Below are 19,197 nucleotides of genomic sequence, written 5' to 3' on the forward strand. Positions count from 1 at the left end.
CCCACAATTTTCTACTGGGCACGTGGGAGCATCTGTGCCATTCCAGAAACACACAGGACTTCTGCCAAGTTGTCAAGGTTTGAGCTCAGTGTGCTGCACACATGCTTTGAGGTGTGACATGTTAGCAGGCAAATGCCATCGGTTCCCAAGAGAATAGGGACTGGCCTTTGGGGCAGAAGCAGCTAAAAGCTGCCACAGAAGTGCTGCTACAGGAGAGAAGGCCTTCCTGGTTTTAGACAACATTGAGAGAAAGTTTGGGATGAAGTGCATTGATGCATGACTTAATAGGATTTGGAGGTTGAGGTAGAATAAAATTGGTCTACTGTGTGAAGTCCTGAACTCCACTGAAATCAATGCTTTTGTTGCTCATGTGAGCATGTATTGCACTCAAAGTCTTTTTTATGGGTAAAGCAGAAATACACATATATATATGTGACCATGATTTACTGTTACTATAGTAACACTACTATGGTGGAAATCTTTAGAGTCTAGTAATTATTAGTCCAGATCTGAATATTAAAGAAAAAATAACAGTAGAATTAGAATTTTTATGCACACTCATGGTAAGTTGCCAGCACCTGGAGTCCTTTTCTGAGAGGAATGCAGTGTTAATTGTGATAGGTTTTTTTCCTCAGTATAGGATATTCCCAGATTCATTTTTATGTGCTTACTACCACACTTTTTTCTTTCTTGTTTGATCTATATCTCTACATTACACCTGAATTATCTATATATGATGTCTTTTATACATGCCAGATACTATTTCTTTGTTCTCTTTGTGACATTTTTTTAACAGACTATTTGGTGATATATTTATAGCTATTGGATCTGCAGTACTAAGCACACGCCCCATGTTTTGTTACCCCATGACTACGCAAGTCTGTGCCACATCCTGTGGCTTCACTACTCAACAAAGGTGCTGTTGAACCAGACCTGCATTTCTTTACACTACATCATTGTGTCAGAGTCACAAATATCTCAGTCTACTTACAAGAATTGCTACTTGTTGCTACATATCTAAAACTCTGATTGTGCCACAGAAAGACGATAAAAATAAAATAAATTAGACATAAACAACAAGCCAGCTAATAGAAATTATTGTCACACCTAAAACAAGTATGACAAAGCTGCAACAGGTCAAGAAAAGTTTCGATTGAGCATGCCTCTCAAGCCTCAGTCCTGAGACCTTAAAAATTCACTACAAAGCTTGTGGCCTGTTATAAATAATGGTAGGGTCCTTCTGGACACCTGCAGCCTGTGGAGAGAGGAGCCTACATTGGAGCAGGTTTTTCCTGGGTAGGACTTGCTGCCTCTCTGAGGGATTCATGCTGGAGCAACTCATTCATGAAGGACTACCCCCCATGGAGAAGTGATCCACGGGACAGCAGTTTTGCGAAGAACTGTTACCTGTGAGATGGACTCTTGCCAGAGAGGTCCATCAAGGACTGTCTCCCGTGGGAGGGACCCCACAGGAGCAGGGAAAGGACTCCTCTCCCTGAGCAGGAGCAGAAACAACAACTGACCGTAATCCCCATTCTCCATCCCCCTGCACCGCTGGGAGGGGAGGAGGTTAAGTTTCAAAGGAAGGAGGGGTGGGGGGAAGGTGTTTTTAAGATTATTTTACTTCTCACTCTTTTGCTCTGATCCTGTTAATAATAAATTTAATTAATATCCCCACTTTGAGTAAGTCATCAGTAAGTGACATCTCCCAGTTCTTATCTCAACTCATGAATCCTTCGCTGTTCTTTTTTCTCTCTTCTGTCCAGTTGCAGAGGGGAGGGAGAGATTGGCTTTAGTGGCTATCTGGCATCCAGCCAGGGTCAACCAACTACACAGACTTAGTGCAGTGTTAGTGCAGAGGGGAGAAAGAAATGGACAGGTCTCTTTCAATTACATCACTTGCAGATGATCAATGAGAGAGTCTAAACTTTGAAAATTCATTTGTATCATAGTAAATTCTGAATTGTTCATTTCATACTTTCATCTTGACTACTCTTTTTCCAATGGATCAGAATTCCTACACAACTGTAAATCATAATTAAAATGTGTTGCAGTAAACAAAGCAGTCCAACTTGGTGTTTCTGTTCTCTTCTCACTCCTTCAAATGTACAGCAAATTCATCCTTGATTCTCTTTCATTGCTTCATTGGCATTGAGATGATCATTATTATTATGTGTGTTGTTTCCCAGCATATTCCTTGGTGGATGAAAGTTTGGTGAGGTGAGTAGAAATACAAACCTCATTCCTGCTATTTGATAAACCCTGACATAAATGATAAATGTAGCTTATGGGATTAATATTGCCAAAGTACAAATACATCCAAGCTGAACTACACCCGTACATAAGATTGTGCTATCTTTACATTCATTTCTGCCAGACAAATTGCGTGAGTGAAGCCCTGGAGTTTAAAACTTTGTCTGTTGAAGTGGGAGCAGAAAAAAAAGGAGTTTCTGATCTCCTGGGTGTCCTGGTTCCATCCAGGACAGGGTTAATTTTTGCAGTAGCCAGGAGGGGGCATGGCTAGGACCGGGAGGTTATTCTATATCACCTCACATCATTGCGGGGGGAGGGGGGGTAGGGTGGGGGGAGGAAGGGACTCTCTTCCAGAGAATTGAGGCTACTTCAGATCAAATAAGTGTGGTGGAGGGAATGGCAGGGTAACGCCAGTTGCCAGTTGCGAGCAACCACCAGTGAATTGCTTGCCTGTCTTGTACACTTTGTTATTGATATTGTAGCTGTTACTGTTAATTTTCTTTTTCCTGTTTCCCGTAAATCGTTCTTACCTAAACCCGTAATCTTTACCTTTTGTGCCTCCAGTTCTCCTTTCCAGCCTGCCACAGGGGTAGGGCAAGGGGGAAGCAAGTGAGCAGCACATAGTATCAGTAGGAACACTATACTGGGGATACTATTCCTAAACCATGACACTGGGGTATGTGCTTGCACTGCGTCTCTCAGACAATGCTGAATTACAGCACTGCTCTAGGCATCGTACTAGGCTCCCTGGCTGCTGTGGTTTTGTCAGAAAAGTATTTTGAACCTCACCAAGAAAAGGGTTGAAGTAATTTTAGACAACAACCTGAGCATTTCCTTTTTTTTTTTCTCTTGAAGTTATCTCTACACTGACAGATGGGACCAAGTGGCTAGGATGATGGAAATAGGAAGCCCTGGGAGACTGAGGACACAGAAGGGCTCAGCACAGCTGACAGGCGGTCTCTGAACTGTTACACAACAGCACAGCTCGGGCTTAGAGTACACAGCGCCTACTTCTGGTAGAAAAACAAATTACTTTGACCAGGAGCTATATCGTACTTTGTTTTGTGGAAGAATGCTGATATTAATTTTTGAAAGAGAGAATGAAAAGTAGCTGTCCTGTCAGCAATGGTATGAAACAAAAACCTTGTTAAGATAAGCTTCCCTCTCAGCATTTCTCATAAACTAAGGAAAGCACTGCCTTTCTAGTACTCAAAATCTAGGGAAAGTAAATGTAATGTAATCTTTTTGCTCCTTGTTGTGGCAATCTGACCATTTGCTTTGAGAGAAGAAAGATTATCAAGACACCTCTGTACGGCAGCCTCCATTATCTGTTTAGTAAAGATAAAATGAGATCATGTGGTACATTTTTGTTCAGATCTGTGAGTTTCACAAGCCTCTTAAGGTCCAGTTTTTAAATTTTACTCTATCTTCAGAAAACTTTTCTCATTCCTAGATGCTTACATTAAGGGAAAAAGCATACCTGAAATGCAAGAAAAAGTGTTTTAAGGCATTTTAAGGCTTGTTTTCCTGTACCTTTCAAATTGGCTATAAAACAGCCTAATTAAAGTCTGTCCTGTCAGGAAAAAGAATTTTATTGATTCCCTATGTTTTGCAGCTAGGCTTTAGGACTCAAACCAACGATATACAAAACAATTTTTAAATCATAATATGGGTTTCTCTTTTCAGAGTCACTTGAAGCTGTGGCACACAGCAATTCAAAAGTGCACAATCCATTATTTTTCAAACCTTTCAAAAAGAAGCTCCAAAGTGCTGCCCCTCAAATGGAAATGATTCAGCCATTTGTAAAGCACTACTTTTAGTGTAAGGAATGGAACATGGGATTGGGATTGCTCTATATGCCACAAACCATTCTGTTTGATGGTAAATCCTCCCTAAATTTCTCCTTACTTTTTTCCAAACAAGAAAGGGTGTAGAAGTGAATTCCCAGATTACCCCCACCAGTGCAAAAATCTTCCTACAGCACTTTGTTTCTAAAATTAAATTATTTTACTGGAAAAGAAAAGGAAGCTGCATTGTTAGGCAGACACCTTTAAATCTTCTCCTTTGGGATGCAACTAGGTTCTCTCTGGAATTGGGGAGAAACTTATTTCCTTCTGTGTACATGTGGCCTGTGCACTTCTCTTGATTTTTTTCTCCATATCTTTCTCAAGTGATAGAGACTGTGGGACTAGTTGGGCTTTGATGTGAATCTGTCTCTCCTATAGTTGTTTCTAGAGAAAGTCTAAAGACCTTTAAATATAAAAAGCTAAATTCTTTTACCTGAGCAACAGAACCTTTTTTACATAACAAAAGCTCAAAACAAGGAAGATAAAATGGAAATTAAAGTTATTAAACTTCATGTCTTGGAAGATGTTACTGAACATCTCCATCCCAGACCATAGTGCATGTCCTTGCTTCTAGGTAGCCACATAGCAGCTCCCACATGGGAGTAAACTGCTATCTAGGGAATTTCTTTCACTCTGTCACCCTTTTCAGGTCCTGGGATTGAGCCTACATAGACACATCAAACAGCTCTAGGGAACACTCCTGAACGCTGTGAGTCAGTGATTTACACAGACAAACTTCTAGATCAGTCACTGACTGTGCTAGGTGTTGAGCAAGGCCGTCCCTGAAAAATCCTGGGTGTGCTTCCAGAGCCAACATGGATGAACATCATTCCCAAAAGACGCACAGGACCCAGTCACCCTGTTTCAGAGGGTCAGAGAGTCTCATAATGCAGACAGGGGCTATTCCATGCCAGTTGAATGCAGTGTGAGAGATACCAGAGAATGGTATGGCAAACATCAACATAGGCTTAGTCTCTCCAGAGACCGTAATGTCTCTGCAGAGCATCTTAGCCTTAGCCACCATACAGGTGGTGATGGATCCACCCATCACGCCTTTCAACTCCCTCCTCTCCTGAGCAGCCTCCAGGACAATCTCTGTCTCCAATCTCAGTGCTTCCAGTCCAGTCAGTACTTTTTAAATTGACATGTCAAAGTAGTGCACAAAAACCAAATAAGCAATTGCTGGGATTTTTGTTTATATATAAAATCAAGGCAAATAACGAGTACTGTGAGTCTACTCTGCAACACAGAGAATCTCCGCAATGCATAGTTCACTTACCCAGACCAACACTGGCTGCTGATTTTGCATAAATAAGCATTTTCTCACAGGCTTAGTAGGTATTTTATGAAGAACCAAAGAAGGAGGAATAATTAATGCATCAGATATGATTTGCCTACTGGGATCATCTCACCACAACAGTTTTCCAGCCATGAAGAAGCCTAAACCACTGGTTGTGCTTAGGTCTGTTGTTACCTCTACCTACAGCAATCTGAAATGAGACATCTGGCTTAAATAAATCTTAGATATTACAAAATATTTGTGTGAACCTTATTGACCTGTGGTATAAAGAAGGTCAGACTAGATGACATGATGATGTCATCTGTCTCTTGCTTCAGCAAGGCTAGAAAAAACTGACATTTTCAATAATGTTTGGTCAAGGTATGTTAGAAGCACAAATGAAATTCCTTTGTGATATAAGTTTTCAACGAGGCCTCCTGGTCAACCTGCAGTTATATCCCATATGATTATCATAAACCAAGCATCTACTTCAAGTAAATATTCTGTTAGGTGAGACAAAACAACAAAAGAAAATGCTAACATATCCCACTTCTCAAATCAGCTACCCACTGAGAAAGTTAAGTAACTCTTTTTCAAGGCTGTGGATTTCTGAATAAGTAAAAAGAGATAAAAGCCTATAATAAAGGCTTCAGTATAGATGACAGAGTCTTAACATGACTTTTGAGCATATGTTTATGCATTTTATATTAATTTCTTTTTCCTTTTTCTTTTTACTGAATCTGCTCTGATGTTCAAAAAGCATAAATGAATTTTCATTAAAAAGGAACAATGAAAAAATGAAAGCTTCTTTTAACAAAAATTTAAAAGTGGGAAATTGTGCTGTGATAATTATGCAGCAAAGCATGGGTATACACTGTATTTTAAAAAGGAGGAATTATGTAGGTATAAGTAGAAAACAAGACGAAATGCTGACAGAACTGGCTAGAAACAAGTCTCTTTAAGAGGTAATGTATTAATTTCCAGAAAAATGGTTATTAACCCTATTTTGAAGTGTCCTCGTTTCTTTCTTTTTCCTGTACACTCCTTTCAGGTTAATGGTTCTGTAATACTTGAATGAAGAACAGTGTACTTTCTTGCATTTAGTCTAGGTTTCCAACCAAACAGTAAAAAAGGAGTAGACTTTACACATTGTGGTGCAGAGAATAGGAAAGAATCCTTCTGTGGTAGAATTTAACCTTTAAAAGGATATAAACCAGAAAGTGAGAGAGAATTTAAATGGGAAAAAGAAGGGAAGTAAAAAGTCAGAAAGGGACCAAAGGAAAGAAAAAATAGAGAAAGCATAGGTAGAGACAACAATTTTTTAAATGTGAGAGATTTATATTTCTGCAAAAGAATTGAAACTACTACAGTAAAGAGAGGAAGACAAACAATTAGCGACATGAAAGAATAGATTTTACAGGTCTTCATTGTACGGAAACTGAAGATTTTTAAACAGTGGATATATTTTCCTCACTCTATATCAAATTTTGAAACCTTAAACCAGCTGAAAAACATAGGAAGATGTTTGTACAGGTCTGCAAATAGTGACAGAGAAGTCATGTGAATTCAGATGGAGGGACTGGGTTGCATGTGAGGACACATTTTACAGGAGTTATTTTTTATAATTTTGGAAGGAAAAGAAAATGAGAAAAAAAATGTAAAAGTTTTAAGGACTTAATAAAGAGGATCCTGTGATTTGGAGAGAAGTCAGAATAAACTTTCCGAAAGGTAAAAACTGTTGAGAGAAATCCCTACACCAAATGTGGGATCTATACACCAACAGGACCTCTCTGATGCTGCTGACAGCATGTCTGCAGAGGGACTAGCAAGAGAGGGGCTGCTGCTAAGAGAGGGACACATGGCTCAGGTGCCCCAAATGCTCATAAGTACTGAGAGATGGTGTTAAGAAAGGAGGCACTGTGACTTAAGGAAGCTCTTCAGATCTGCTCTGAAAGCTGCAGGCAATTTAGCAGTCAGTGCTTTTGTGCTCCATCCTGAAAACAGGTATTGCTGGAGCACTAAGGTGAAAGAAGCCTCTTTGAACAGAAACAGTAAGCATTGGGGGGAGAATAAAATAGTGAGTGAGAAGAAGTAGGTGACAGGAAGAGCAGGCTGAATCATACAGTACTCAGAGACTTACATGTGCCCAGTTATCCATACACCCACTGAGTCTGGCTTAGTAAAACTCTTACCACTCATGTCAACTTCTATAACCATCAGTGGTCACGTCTCACTGACTTACACTTAAAATGTCTTTCATTTATTGGATTCTAGGGGATTTCTTCTGTTGTGAATGTCTCAGTGGGACATCCTTCAACTCTGTGTGGTAATCTTTGATACTTTTAAATGGAGAAAGGAGAAAACAATATTGGAACACGGAAGATGTCTTCTGTACTGTGAATATGACAAATAATTTCAAACTCTCTGGAACAAGATGCAGAGGAAAACCAAGAAGTAGGAGGTAGAATAAAAATAGAAAGGGAGTGAAAACAATCTAGAATTATTCTAATTTTTTCAGGGGACATGACCATACCAGTTACTTTATAAAGGTAGTTATATATTTAATATATGTTTAATACCCATAAAATGAGAATACATAAATAGAAATAAAAAGGCCTAAAGATTAAAGACTTTTCTGGTTGACTCATGGTTTATAACTGAAACAGGATACCTGAAACTAAGGTACATCTTTTAATGTACAATTTGAAAGTTACAACAGCTACAAGACTTAATCCAGTCTAAGAATAAAGAAATTAACATATTAGCTAACATAATGTGTAAGGTGTTGCTCATCTTGAAGTTGGTGTAATTGTGCCTATGTCACAGGGATTGAATGCAGAAGAGTTGGCACTGTATGTTGTCTCCTGAGAATGCTTATCAAATATCAGCACTGCTGCTAGAACTGTGAGTTCTGTCTCCTCCTGGTAATATCCCCTAGAGGCAAACAACAGTGACTTAAAGTAATGTTGATCACAAAAGTAAAATAACTTTATTAAGATGTGAGTAGCATACTCAGAAAACAATGTATAATAGACATATGTGCAAGGCTACTTCAATTTTGCTCTCTTTACTATTTTTGTTTGTTTGTTACTGGTTTCTTAAAATGCATTTATGTGTGTGCATTGTTCCATAACGAGAATTTTTCTGCCTATATTCCCCTGCCCACTTAAATTTAACAACATTTACTGTCATTCCTCTGAAATTAGGAAGTTGAACTGATTTTGAGCTCACTGCAGAGATTCCTCACAAATGGCTTTTCAGCACTCCATGCATAAAAAGAGTTTTTTCCTGCAGAGTATTGACTAAAAATATACTTACCAAGTGTAATAAAATTTAGCAACTGCATATTGTCAGATCGACTCTTACCACTCTGATTCCTAAGACTAAAATAGTAGACTAGAAAGTAGTCAAAGTTGTGAACAACTGTCCCTTCTGAATCATTCTGAATTACTGTGACCAGAACCGGGAACTTTTCCCAAGTCCTGTAAAAAATTTTACTTTAAATTACATACAACTCCAACATACTTGGGGTGAACAATATGAGGAAATAATGTATTACTCTTTTGACATTAAAAATCATGAATAAAAGAAAAGCAGTCAATTGTAGTTTATAAATGGTATTTTAGAATATTGAAATATTGATATTAATTAGTCCTAAAAAGAGAAAGATAATGGGACAAGAAATGTTGTTGGAACTATTTTTCCCTCATCAACAGAAGAAAGAAACATTCACTAAATCTTTTGAAAAGCAAAAAGGATAACAGTGAAACCATAAGAACTATCATACATCTATGAAATTTCCAACTTTAGTTTCAGAGCAAATTTATTTTGAAATTAGTGCTAGTGAAGTTAGTGCTATGTAGTGTTGCTCTGATTTTCTTGTCAACTTTATGGCTAATGAAGGGAATCAGTATTATGTAATTAATTTTGATAACTCAAATCTGTCAATTGAGACAGAGCACTATTACTTTTAATATTGATTATTCTTTCTCTTAAAAAGATCACTCTATATAGCTTGCTTTCAGTTATGAATGTGTTTACCTTTCCTGGTAATTTCACATGCCAATATAACCTGTACAAAATCAGTGTCTTTGTCAGTTATCGAATGTACTGAATTAAAGCCACATTCCAAGCTTGCTACACTCACTGAATGCTGTTATTAAAGGTATCATGTACAGACTTCTGACAATACAACTCATAAGGTTCTGTTTATATTACTATAATCCAGACGGAGACATATAATTTATACTGGTCTTCAACAAAGAAAATATATGAAGACTTCAGGTTTTATTGCCTTTCATTATTAAAAAATAATTTAAATAGCCAACAAGACTGCCTGCATTATACTGAAATCATCACACTTCAGTCTGACTCTGTCTAGTAGTACGCTTCAGTTGCACCAATTCAAAATAAAAGGATAGAGATAGTTCTGATAGTTAGAGCAGAAAAACAGGATATCCTTTTCCTTGTTTCTCTTTCTGACTCTGTTCTCATTCTCCGATCCTACTTACACTGCTTAATATTCCCAGTACTAATTTCCTCTACTGGGCACACTGCATCATCACCTACATCTTTGTGGAGAGTATTTAAGGCAGAACTAATGCAGACATGCTGGAGAGAAATTGTAAGTGTGGAGGCAAACAAAATAACTACAGAGCTGACTACCCCCCATGCTATAAAGAAGGTGTATCTTACCAAGTTTTTAGAGAAGGAAATGGTTATAGAACACCAAACCCCAGAAAGAGAAAGATAATGGGGGGAAAATTCTGTGGAAATTCTTTTAAGCAACATTGTATTTAGTTTCGATAAAGCAGCAGATTATGTTCCAGGATCTGAAGTGTTGGGTTTTGAGTGCAGAAGAGTTTGTAGAAAAAAATATAAGAAAGGTGAGTCTGTGTCTTTTCTCCTTGAGTAGAAGCTCAGAGAAGTACAAAAAGATGCAGGATTCCAGCAGATACTGATTACCACCTTGAGGGAACAGAGTGAGAAACCTTAGCTCCCTGAAGCTCCCTGAAATGCATCTTTGCTTCCAGAAGAGCAGTGTGCCATATTTAGATAAGACCTGTTCACTTCTCATCTGTACAAACATTGAACCAGTAGAAAATGATATTTTCTCTTCTCTTAGGGAAGCGTAGGTGCAGAAAGGCTGCAGTGGAATTAATCTACTCTAGTGTTAACCAACTAATGGATATCTAAGCTAAGCCATTTTTAAAGTCTTCTTTTATTCTCAACAATGGAATAGAGAAGGGAGGCTTTGCCCCAGTACAGAAGTGTCATTGCTCATAGAGAGTGAGTACACAATGAATCTGATTTTCAGTGATTTACCATCTCTTTACTTTTATTGTTTTGCTGTCTGTGACATCATGTAATATCATGTCATGTCATGTCATTCAATTCAAAAAGTCTGCTAAATTTAAAATAGTATTAGAGTTTAATCGAGCAATCTCAAAGACTTCTGTTGTGCAGGACTCTCATTCAAATCAATGGAAATGTATGTTCATAAACCTGGAAAAAAATCTATGAGGTCTAATTATAGGCAGCTTAATTGCTTCTAGTAACAGCACTGAAAAAAAAAAATTCACAGCTTTTTCTAAGACTGCAGTAATTCTGCAAAAATTCCACTACAATTCATTGAAAGAGAAAGGAAAGCTTTTGGTCTCTCTCATATTAGGAGGCATTTATAATTAGTAGTATGTTAATTTTCATGGAAATTATGTTAATTTTCATGGAAATAAAGTTTTTATAGGAATTTTCATATGTGTTCCACTCTCTAAAAATAAAATATCACTTTCTCTAAGTAAATTTTAATACCGGGTATGTTAGCAATGTCTTATTTATCACCAGATTTTTACCTACTGTGCATTGTATACTATTGACTGGAAAGAATTTCACAAGAACCATTCTCTTGCAAAGACTGTATATTTTTGAAAGTTATATTTTTCTGGATCACATAAAAATTTACCTGTTGCTTATAGGATAAAATTAAGGATAATATACTAATAATAATATGTGAGAAAGAAAGCTTCCTGAAAACTTGTCTGCTTTGACTAGATAAATAATCTGGTTTAATAAATCATGTTACTTCTCATATAAGCCTTGTTCTTCTTGCATATCAAGGCCATCAAAATGCTAGGGTAATATGTAACTTTCTCAAACATTATTTGTAGCTAAAGCAGACACAGAACTTCTTCTTATTTCTCAGCAAAATATCTAGCAAGTAGCAAAAACAGAGTGGCCAGGCCTTTACAAATTTCATGTGATGGATAAACTGTGATGTTATTAACTTGCTATTAGTCACAAAATTTTGAGCCTATTCTTAAAGCAAAGAATTTTCTTAAGAGTATGTTAATTTCTCTTCAGAGGTAAATGGAATGGTCTCTTCATGATCACCATGTTTCAAGTAGTTTCTGTGATTTGAAGACTGAAAAATAAAAACCAATGTGAACTATAGCTGAAAGTCTTGACAGAAAAAATAAGATAATTGAAAAAATTGACAGAAAAATTATGAAGCGATAAAGCGATAAGGCAACAAAGCTTCATAATATTGTCAGCATGTACCAATATTCATTCCATGAGTCCAGCTACCACCTCTATTTGCTTTTATGATGAAAAACATTTCAGTTTACAAAATATCACGTGGTCATAATCAGATGCCCTAAGTAAGATTCCCTGCTGTTGGTGAATAGTTTGATGCTAACAGATGCACAGAATGAGCAGTAGCATTGTTTGAGTTTTATCCTACACTATAAAATTGAAGTACTTTGGAGAATTTAGAAATAGATAGTTAAAATATTTCTAATTTTGAAAATTTTACATAAAATAGAGGACACCTTTTGGTGAAAATTATTGTAAAAGATCCTTTTTGTTATTAATGTTTTGTTTGGGGCTTTTTTGCTTGTTTGTTTTGTTTTGTGTGACTGGATCTAGACTGCAGGGATAGATAGTGCCATGGTTATTCATGTTTAAATAAGGAATTTTTTTTCCTGAATTTTTTTTTTTTGTGAGTTACAAGATTTTTTCCTAAGAGTAATTTAAGGAATTGTCAAAAAGCCAAAGGAAATAATTGTAATACATAATTTAAGAAATATCCTAATAGAAATCAGAAGGCAATGTTACATTAGGCTGCTATAATTTTATTTACAGCTATTAAAATTATAAAGTACTTAAAGGGAAAACAATTAAGATAACGGGAATTAGTTTGTTCCAAATGGAAATGGATAAAGGGAGTTTTGATTTGTTTGTGCTGAACAACTTGTCTTCTGATAAACCACATCATGTATTTTCCTTTCAGTTCTCCAGGTAGTATAGAGAAGGCCAACACACTAAAGTTCTTATCTCTGCAACTTCTCTTTGGAAATGTAGCCCAATGTGGATGTGGTAAAAGTCCCTTTTTATATCTGCCTCATTTTGTTGGAGAATCTTGAATGGCTTTAAAGGCCTTTCTTCAGCCTGAAAAGTCCTTTTCATTTATTCTCTTGGTTTTAAAACTACACATGTTATATTCTTTCATATTCCTATATGACAGTGATTTAAACAATAGTGCTGTTGCTGGAGCGAATAAGAATTTCTAAGGTCTGGTGGCAGCTTTCAATAAGTTCAGGTGCATGTCATGGTGATGATGTGCTTCTTTTGGCAGTTAATCATCTCGAGTAGAAACGTTAAACTTCATTCTCTGATAAATAGAGGACATGAAGAAGAAAGCCATAGCATCTCACCACGGGATGCATTTCTAGTCTAGTGATTTCTGTAGATTGTCATTCTTATGCTGTACCTCTTATTCTGTTCCTAGATTGTCAGCTTATTTTTGGCATTCTCCTAGACCATTGTGGTTCTACCTGACATCCATAATAACTGGATTTTCTGGTGTTTTTTTTTGTTTGTTTGTTTGGGGTTTTTTTGGTTTTTTTTTTTTGTTGTTTTTGATGTCAGTGCTCAGAAATGGGATAAGTCAACTCTAATATATTTAAATGTTGCAAGGAAGATGTAAGACTGATGTTTTGATATTTCATGAGCCACCCAAGGTAAGTTTTCAAATAATGTCCTTTTCGGTATACTATGTGTACCCTTGTGTGTGAACTCTCTCTCTTGAAAATTGCAAACTTCACAAATATAAATAAGCCACCTTCAAAGATGGCTTTCTTTCTCCCAGTTTTTTTTTCCACTTAATCAGTTATTTGTCCCAAATATTCTCTTTCATATTATCTGCCTGAACTCTTATTTGAATAATGATAGTGTTAACTCAAAAAAGAAGGTTTTTTTCTGAACTATTTTAAGCCAGTTTTAATTTTTTGGTGTCTTCAACCATTTGAGATGGTTTCTATCAGCTTTCTCGACATTTTTTTCCCAAGGGTAGTTTAAAGCAGGTTCCCTCTAGGGTTTCACAATGGGTTACGCTGGATTTGGAACTGCCTCCTCCTGGAAAGATTTACCTCAGAAAAGAACAGCTATAAATTCCCACCAAACATTATCAGGAACTCAAGCAACAAAAGTCAGAAGTAGTAGAATTTTCAATAACCTCTTTCCAAAAGATTCTCAGCCTCCGTTATCATTCAGTTTTATGTTACCAAATCAGTCTTGCTGCCATCAAGATCATCAGTCCCCAAAACAATCTTTGTGTTTATCTCTATTGTTTTTATAGAACTTCTCAATTTTTCTCTAGACGTCTTATTTACCCAAATGGGTAAATAAGTGGGTCAAAGAATTGTTTAGTCTAGCACATTCTGCAGTTTCTTTATATGCTTGGCCACTCTAAGCTTCTCACAAACAGATTGGGAGACCCCCTTCTGAGTGAGCACCTGGATTTTCAAGATATCGCAGAGACAATTGCTTTTTTAAAGACAAGTACATCAGAATGTGTAGTTCTCTCTAAATATCTCAAGATAGAAAGGATTTTGTGTACCTGACAGAGTTCCTCTAGACATTAATTATCATCCTAATCAGACTGTCCAGCTCTTCCCAACCCACAGACAGGTGCGACAAATGGCATGGCTAGTGCCTAGGCAAATCCCTCCAAACCACTGTAACGCAACAGAAGTAATTACCTCTATTAGCATGATTGTATCTGTCTACACTTAGAAATAATCAGTGTAATTGCTATGCTAGGGGAATAAAACCCTTTTAATGAAAAAAATGGATCTCAGAGGCACATGCTAGTTGGTAATTCGGGGGAAAAAATAATCTGCTAGGTAAAAAACCACATTGGGCAGAGCTGAAATATGCTTGTAATAAACACCAAAAGAATGTAAAGCAAATCAAAATTTTTTTAATTGTTTTAAATTCAAAAGGAAATTAGCAAAAGATATTAAAACTAATTTAAACTACAAGAAAAAAAATGTTTATTTTCCATTAATGAGTCCACAGCTCTTTACTTAAAGCAATTCAGAAAGTGTTCAGTATCAAATGAGCAAAGGTTCAAATTCCATGTATAGACAGTGCCCAATGAACAGTCCCTGCAAATGAAACACAGTACCTGAGAGCTCAGTGTCTGAGATATGTAGTATTCCCTCCAAGCCATCTGTAGTTTTAGGTATAGCCATATGCAGTGATGAAAGCTGAGCAGGCTCAGAAGATGGGAAAGTGGATTTTTAAGTGAAAAACATCCTCCTGGGGCTGTCCTGTAGATCAGTAAGGCATTTAGCACCATGTTTCGTGCTACAAGTCATGTCAAACTTTTACCCCAGTACCTTCACATAGATCTTGGGAGGAAGGTATTTTTAGACCATCTTACAGGCTACGCAACTGCTGCTGAATAAAAAGGGACAGACAGCAGACTCAAGCACCCTCAAGCACTGCCTGCTGATTATCCAAATTCTCTACACAGTTTTGGACCGTGTAATTATCTATGTCTTGGTGCATGGGCTTGAGCCAGAGCAAATACCCTATATAGGTATCCACTACCAAGACATAACCCAAAGAGGTTCTTTCCACATTCATCCAACATTAAAATTTATGTACACTAATACCCAGATTCATCTACATGCCAAAAAAACAAGGTATGAAACATATACTTCCAGGTTTATGTTAGAAACCATGACAAGCTACTCATATCACCTCATAAACTCTGAATTGACAAAAATGTCCTCAAAAAACAGACAGTAAATGGGACCTAGACGGATGACATGTAGAACACATGGGAGACATGTCCTTTTATTTCCTTCTTTTGACCAATTCACAGTATCAATTCAGACCACAGGCTGAAAAAAAAGCCTACTCATTAACAGAGCAAAGATTTCAGAAATCCCATCTCTAAACCCAAATCAAGCAAATAAATCAGACAAGAGTAAGAGAAGACCTTTTGTCTTTTTGAAAACTTCTTCATTTCAGAGACATCATCAGTAATACATTGAATTATCAGCATATTAAAACTTCACTGACTATGAGGCAGGAAAGTAAAATGAGGCTGTTAGAAAAAACATAAAGCTGAAGGAACATCCATGGTATGTTATTACCTCCAGTCTTCATCTCTTCAGGCTACTTTCTATATGCTTAATTACCCTGATGTCAGGAAGCATTATTTTTCTCCTTTCCCTTTGTATTTTAAGTCTTCTATCACTGGTACACTTCATTATTTCCTTTAATCACAGTTACAGTTTTTAAAAACCTTGTTTGAATATCTTCTCGGGTTCTGTCTTTAATAGTTTGAGAGAAAGAGAGAAAACACACAGTTAATATATACAAATATATATGTCTAAAGGAAGAGAAATCACTATGATCACTTAAACAGGATTTAGTAAGACTTAATTTAGATGGAGCAAGTAATATGAGAGTGCACTACATTCATTTTGAAGTATCAGTCATCCAAACTCACTATGGTATAATAGACAAGTCACATAGAATAAATTAGCAAACATCAAATACAGCTCTCCTTACTAACATCAGGCTACTGCAGGAAGGACAAGAATCATCCAGCTGGCTCTTGAATTATACAAAGACACATTATCACCTCATTATGACTGTGAAGTAATAGCTGAGAAGAGCTAATTTCAAGTGACAATACATAAATATTCAAATTTCAATTGCATGTCCCGAAAATTGTGATGAGTAAGAGGTGGAAGAGATTGGACTCTATGAAGAAAATTATTAAAAAGAAGAACATTTACATTTAGCTCTTGAAATTGTCTTGAAGCACAAGTCACATGTTCTGTAAAAAATCAAATGTTTTCACTTTCACAGAGTAGTTTTTAAGCTACGTATCAGTTGAGAGAGAATAGGAAGACACTGCTTGTGAACATCTGTTCGAGCAAATAAAGCTTTTTTCTAGTGTTCTTTATGACTAAATTTATTCACACAATATAAATCATGATTTTTGATCAGAAGACTATCTATTGTAAGAGAAAATGTCAGAAATACTTCATCCACCCTCAGTTTGCATTCGTATTTGTGTTTCTAGACTCAATCCTTTCCAAATAAAATGAGTATTCCAACAGAGAGCAGAAATAACACAACATAAATTAAGTACCACATAGCATAAATAGCAAATTACTATGTAAGCATTTACAAAGTGATATATGTGAGAGGTAGCACAGGAACAAATCCCAGGCTAAGATCTACAGGCACAAACCATACCTTGAATCACAGATGATAAACAAATGTGTCATCAAAGCTTAATCATTAATCATTCGTGACTGGAAAACATGATTTTGTTTGTCAAGCTAATTGCTGTGAATCATTTTCTTGCTCTGAGTGGAAGAACATAATCGAGGCATTGTTGTACTTAAGCCAGTATTTGCTGAAGTCAGTGGGATTATGTGACTGAAGGATATGGGGAGGGGGTCCCTGTGACACTTTTCTACAATGTTGCCATAATTTCCACATCTGTGCCCTCAATTTGTGTAAATTGATAGAACCTTTAAGACAAGGCTATATGTTGTTTTTTTCATAGAAATGCAAACTTACAATGAAAAAAATGAAAACCATATGGAGGCTACAGATAAAGCTATAACCCAAAATGCAGAAATCTATAAAGTGATCTATGTGTCTGTACATTTGAATGCAACAGAAAAACCTGGTGTTTTACTTTCATGGAACTGTCCTGAGTCAGGAATGTACCTGAGCTCTGAATGATCTGTTATTCAGCCAGAATATTTTGCAGTAGGGTTCATCTCACTGCTGAAGGAAAAGAAGAAATCAAGCCCAGCGAAGGACTATCATTTGTGAGGTTTGTTTGACAAAATCTTATATTCACTGGTAGATCGTTGTAGAGCATGCTGGTGTATCAGAACTAGGCAGGTACCAAGTGTATCATCTCTTTTTTATACAGCAGAACATGTAGCACGAGGCAGCAGCAATGAAGCAGTGAAAAGTGTTCACCCATAACTTAAAGACACTTCAGAGTGTGACAAGTGCTGTCACAATTAGCTACACAGCCATCAGAAGATGTTAGAAGATGTTGCCTTCCTATTTCTAATAGTGAAACACCAAAAGAGCATGACATGGGAAACTGAAGCCCCTTCAGGGGCTAAGTCAAAATACACCCACAATATCACAGCATGCTCTGAGTTTAGAAGGCAATGATACTTCCTGTCAGCTTAAAAGTTTTTACATGTCTCTGGTTGATGACATAGTGTTTAGACTAATTTCTGGGGGAAAATTAAACATTTTGTTTTGAATTCCTCACTCTCAAGTGCTTCTTTGGACATGAACTGTTGGTTTAGCATAAACCTTACTGATAGGAAAAGATGTTGATCAGAAATAAAGTGACTGCATCTTCCAGTTTCTCTGGTACTCTGGGGACAGCTCAGCCTTCCATTCTCTAACTTATTTTTCAGTCACCTGGCAGAAATAAAGCTGTTTGAGAGAGTGCTGAAATGCTCTTACCCATACCCCTCAAGGGAGCTGAAGACGAGAGGCACTGAAACACACACGACAGTCTAGCTCTCATGACATTGAAATACGGCAAGCTGTGTATGTCTGTCTGAAGTGGAATGACATTCCCCTTGACTCATCAAGTGACACTGTCAGGCTGTGGTAGAACCAAAGTGAGCTAAAGTGCAGTATGTCTTAAGATCAAACAGGTCAACTAACATGAAGCCTAGTAGAGTCTGTCATTGTTAAAATGCACATATAATGAGAAAAAACGGGAAAAGTTTGACTTGAGATTCTGAATTGAAAATTAAAACTTGAGTTAATTTTTCAGGTCAAGATTTTTTTCTCTACCAAAGTACAATAGAAATATCAGTTGAAACATAATAACAGGAAAAAGCTCCACTGTTCATTGATTAGACCCTTCTTCTGAAGGGTAGATATATTGTTTGTTTATTTTGGGACAGCCACAGACATAAAATATTCCATTGCAAATGATCTTGACATCTGTTTTCAACATTTTTACCCTGCAGTTCCAGCAGTCAACAATGTGTAGAATTGCCTAATGGATATATTCAGACCTGAGAAAAGTTTTCCATGGAAATGTTTTCGCAGCATAGTTTTTGCACAATTAAGCAGTAGGGGTTTTAAAAAGGAGTTACACTCTTTCCATCTTCTGAAGAATATTGGTTGAAATTACTGTCATCAGCACTACTTTATGATAATTGCCAATTCATGCTGAGGCAGTCTTCTGACATAGAATATTTCAGCACAAATGGTTCAATTTTAGAAAAGACCCATTCCATTGAAAACAGGATCTTTTTCAAGTAATGTGAGTAATGAGACTAGGCAGTGCTAGCAGCCCTGCCAATAATATGATCAAGACTATTAGAACTTAAAGAAGTCTAGAAAAATGGATTCCCTTTACTGAGGTAAATTACATAAACTTGATATTCTGTTGCTGTATTGCAATGGTATGTTGTAATGTTTCTCAGACCATGTTGAAGTGACTTTCTT

General features: G+C 36.8%; 1 long non-coding RNA gene across 1 annotated transcript in view; it reads left to right on the forward strand.

Annotated features, from left to right (window-relative positions):
- The first annotated feature begins 8,208 nt into the window (after positions 1-8,208).
- Positions 8,209-19,197, forward strand: part of LOC113942135 — a 47,222-nt gene continuing 36,233 nt past the window's right edge. Inside the window, exon 1 of the long non-coding RNA XR_003525853.1 lies at positions 8,209-8,283. This is a non-coding gene — a long non-coding RNA (uncharacterized LOC113942135). The remainder of the gene's footprint in view (positions 8,284-19,197) is intronic.

Source organism: Corapipo altera, unplaced genomic scaffold (genome assembly GCF_003945725.1).
Source record: "Corapipo altera isolate COAL_440 unplaced genomic scaffold, ASM394572v1 2b, whole genome shotgun sequence".
In the NCBI taxonomy this organism is placed as follows: Eukaryota; Metazoa; Chordata; class Aves; order Passeriformes; family Pipridae; genus Corapipo; species Corapipo altera.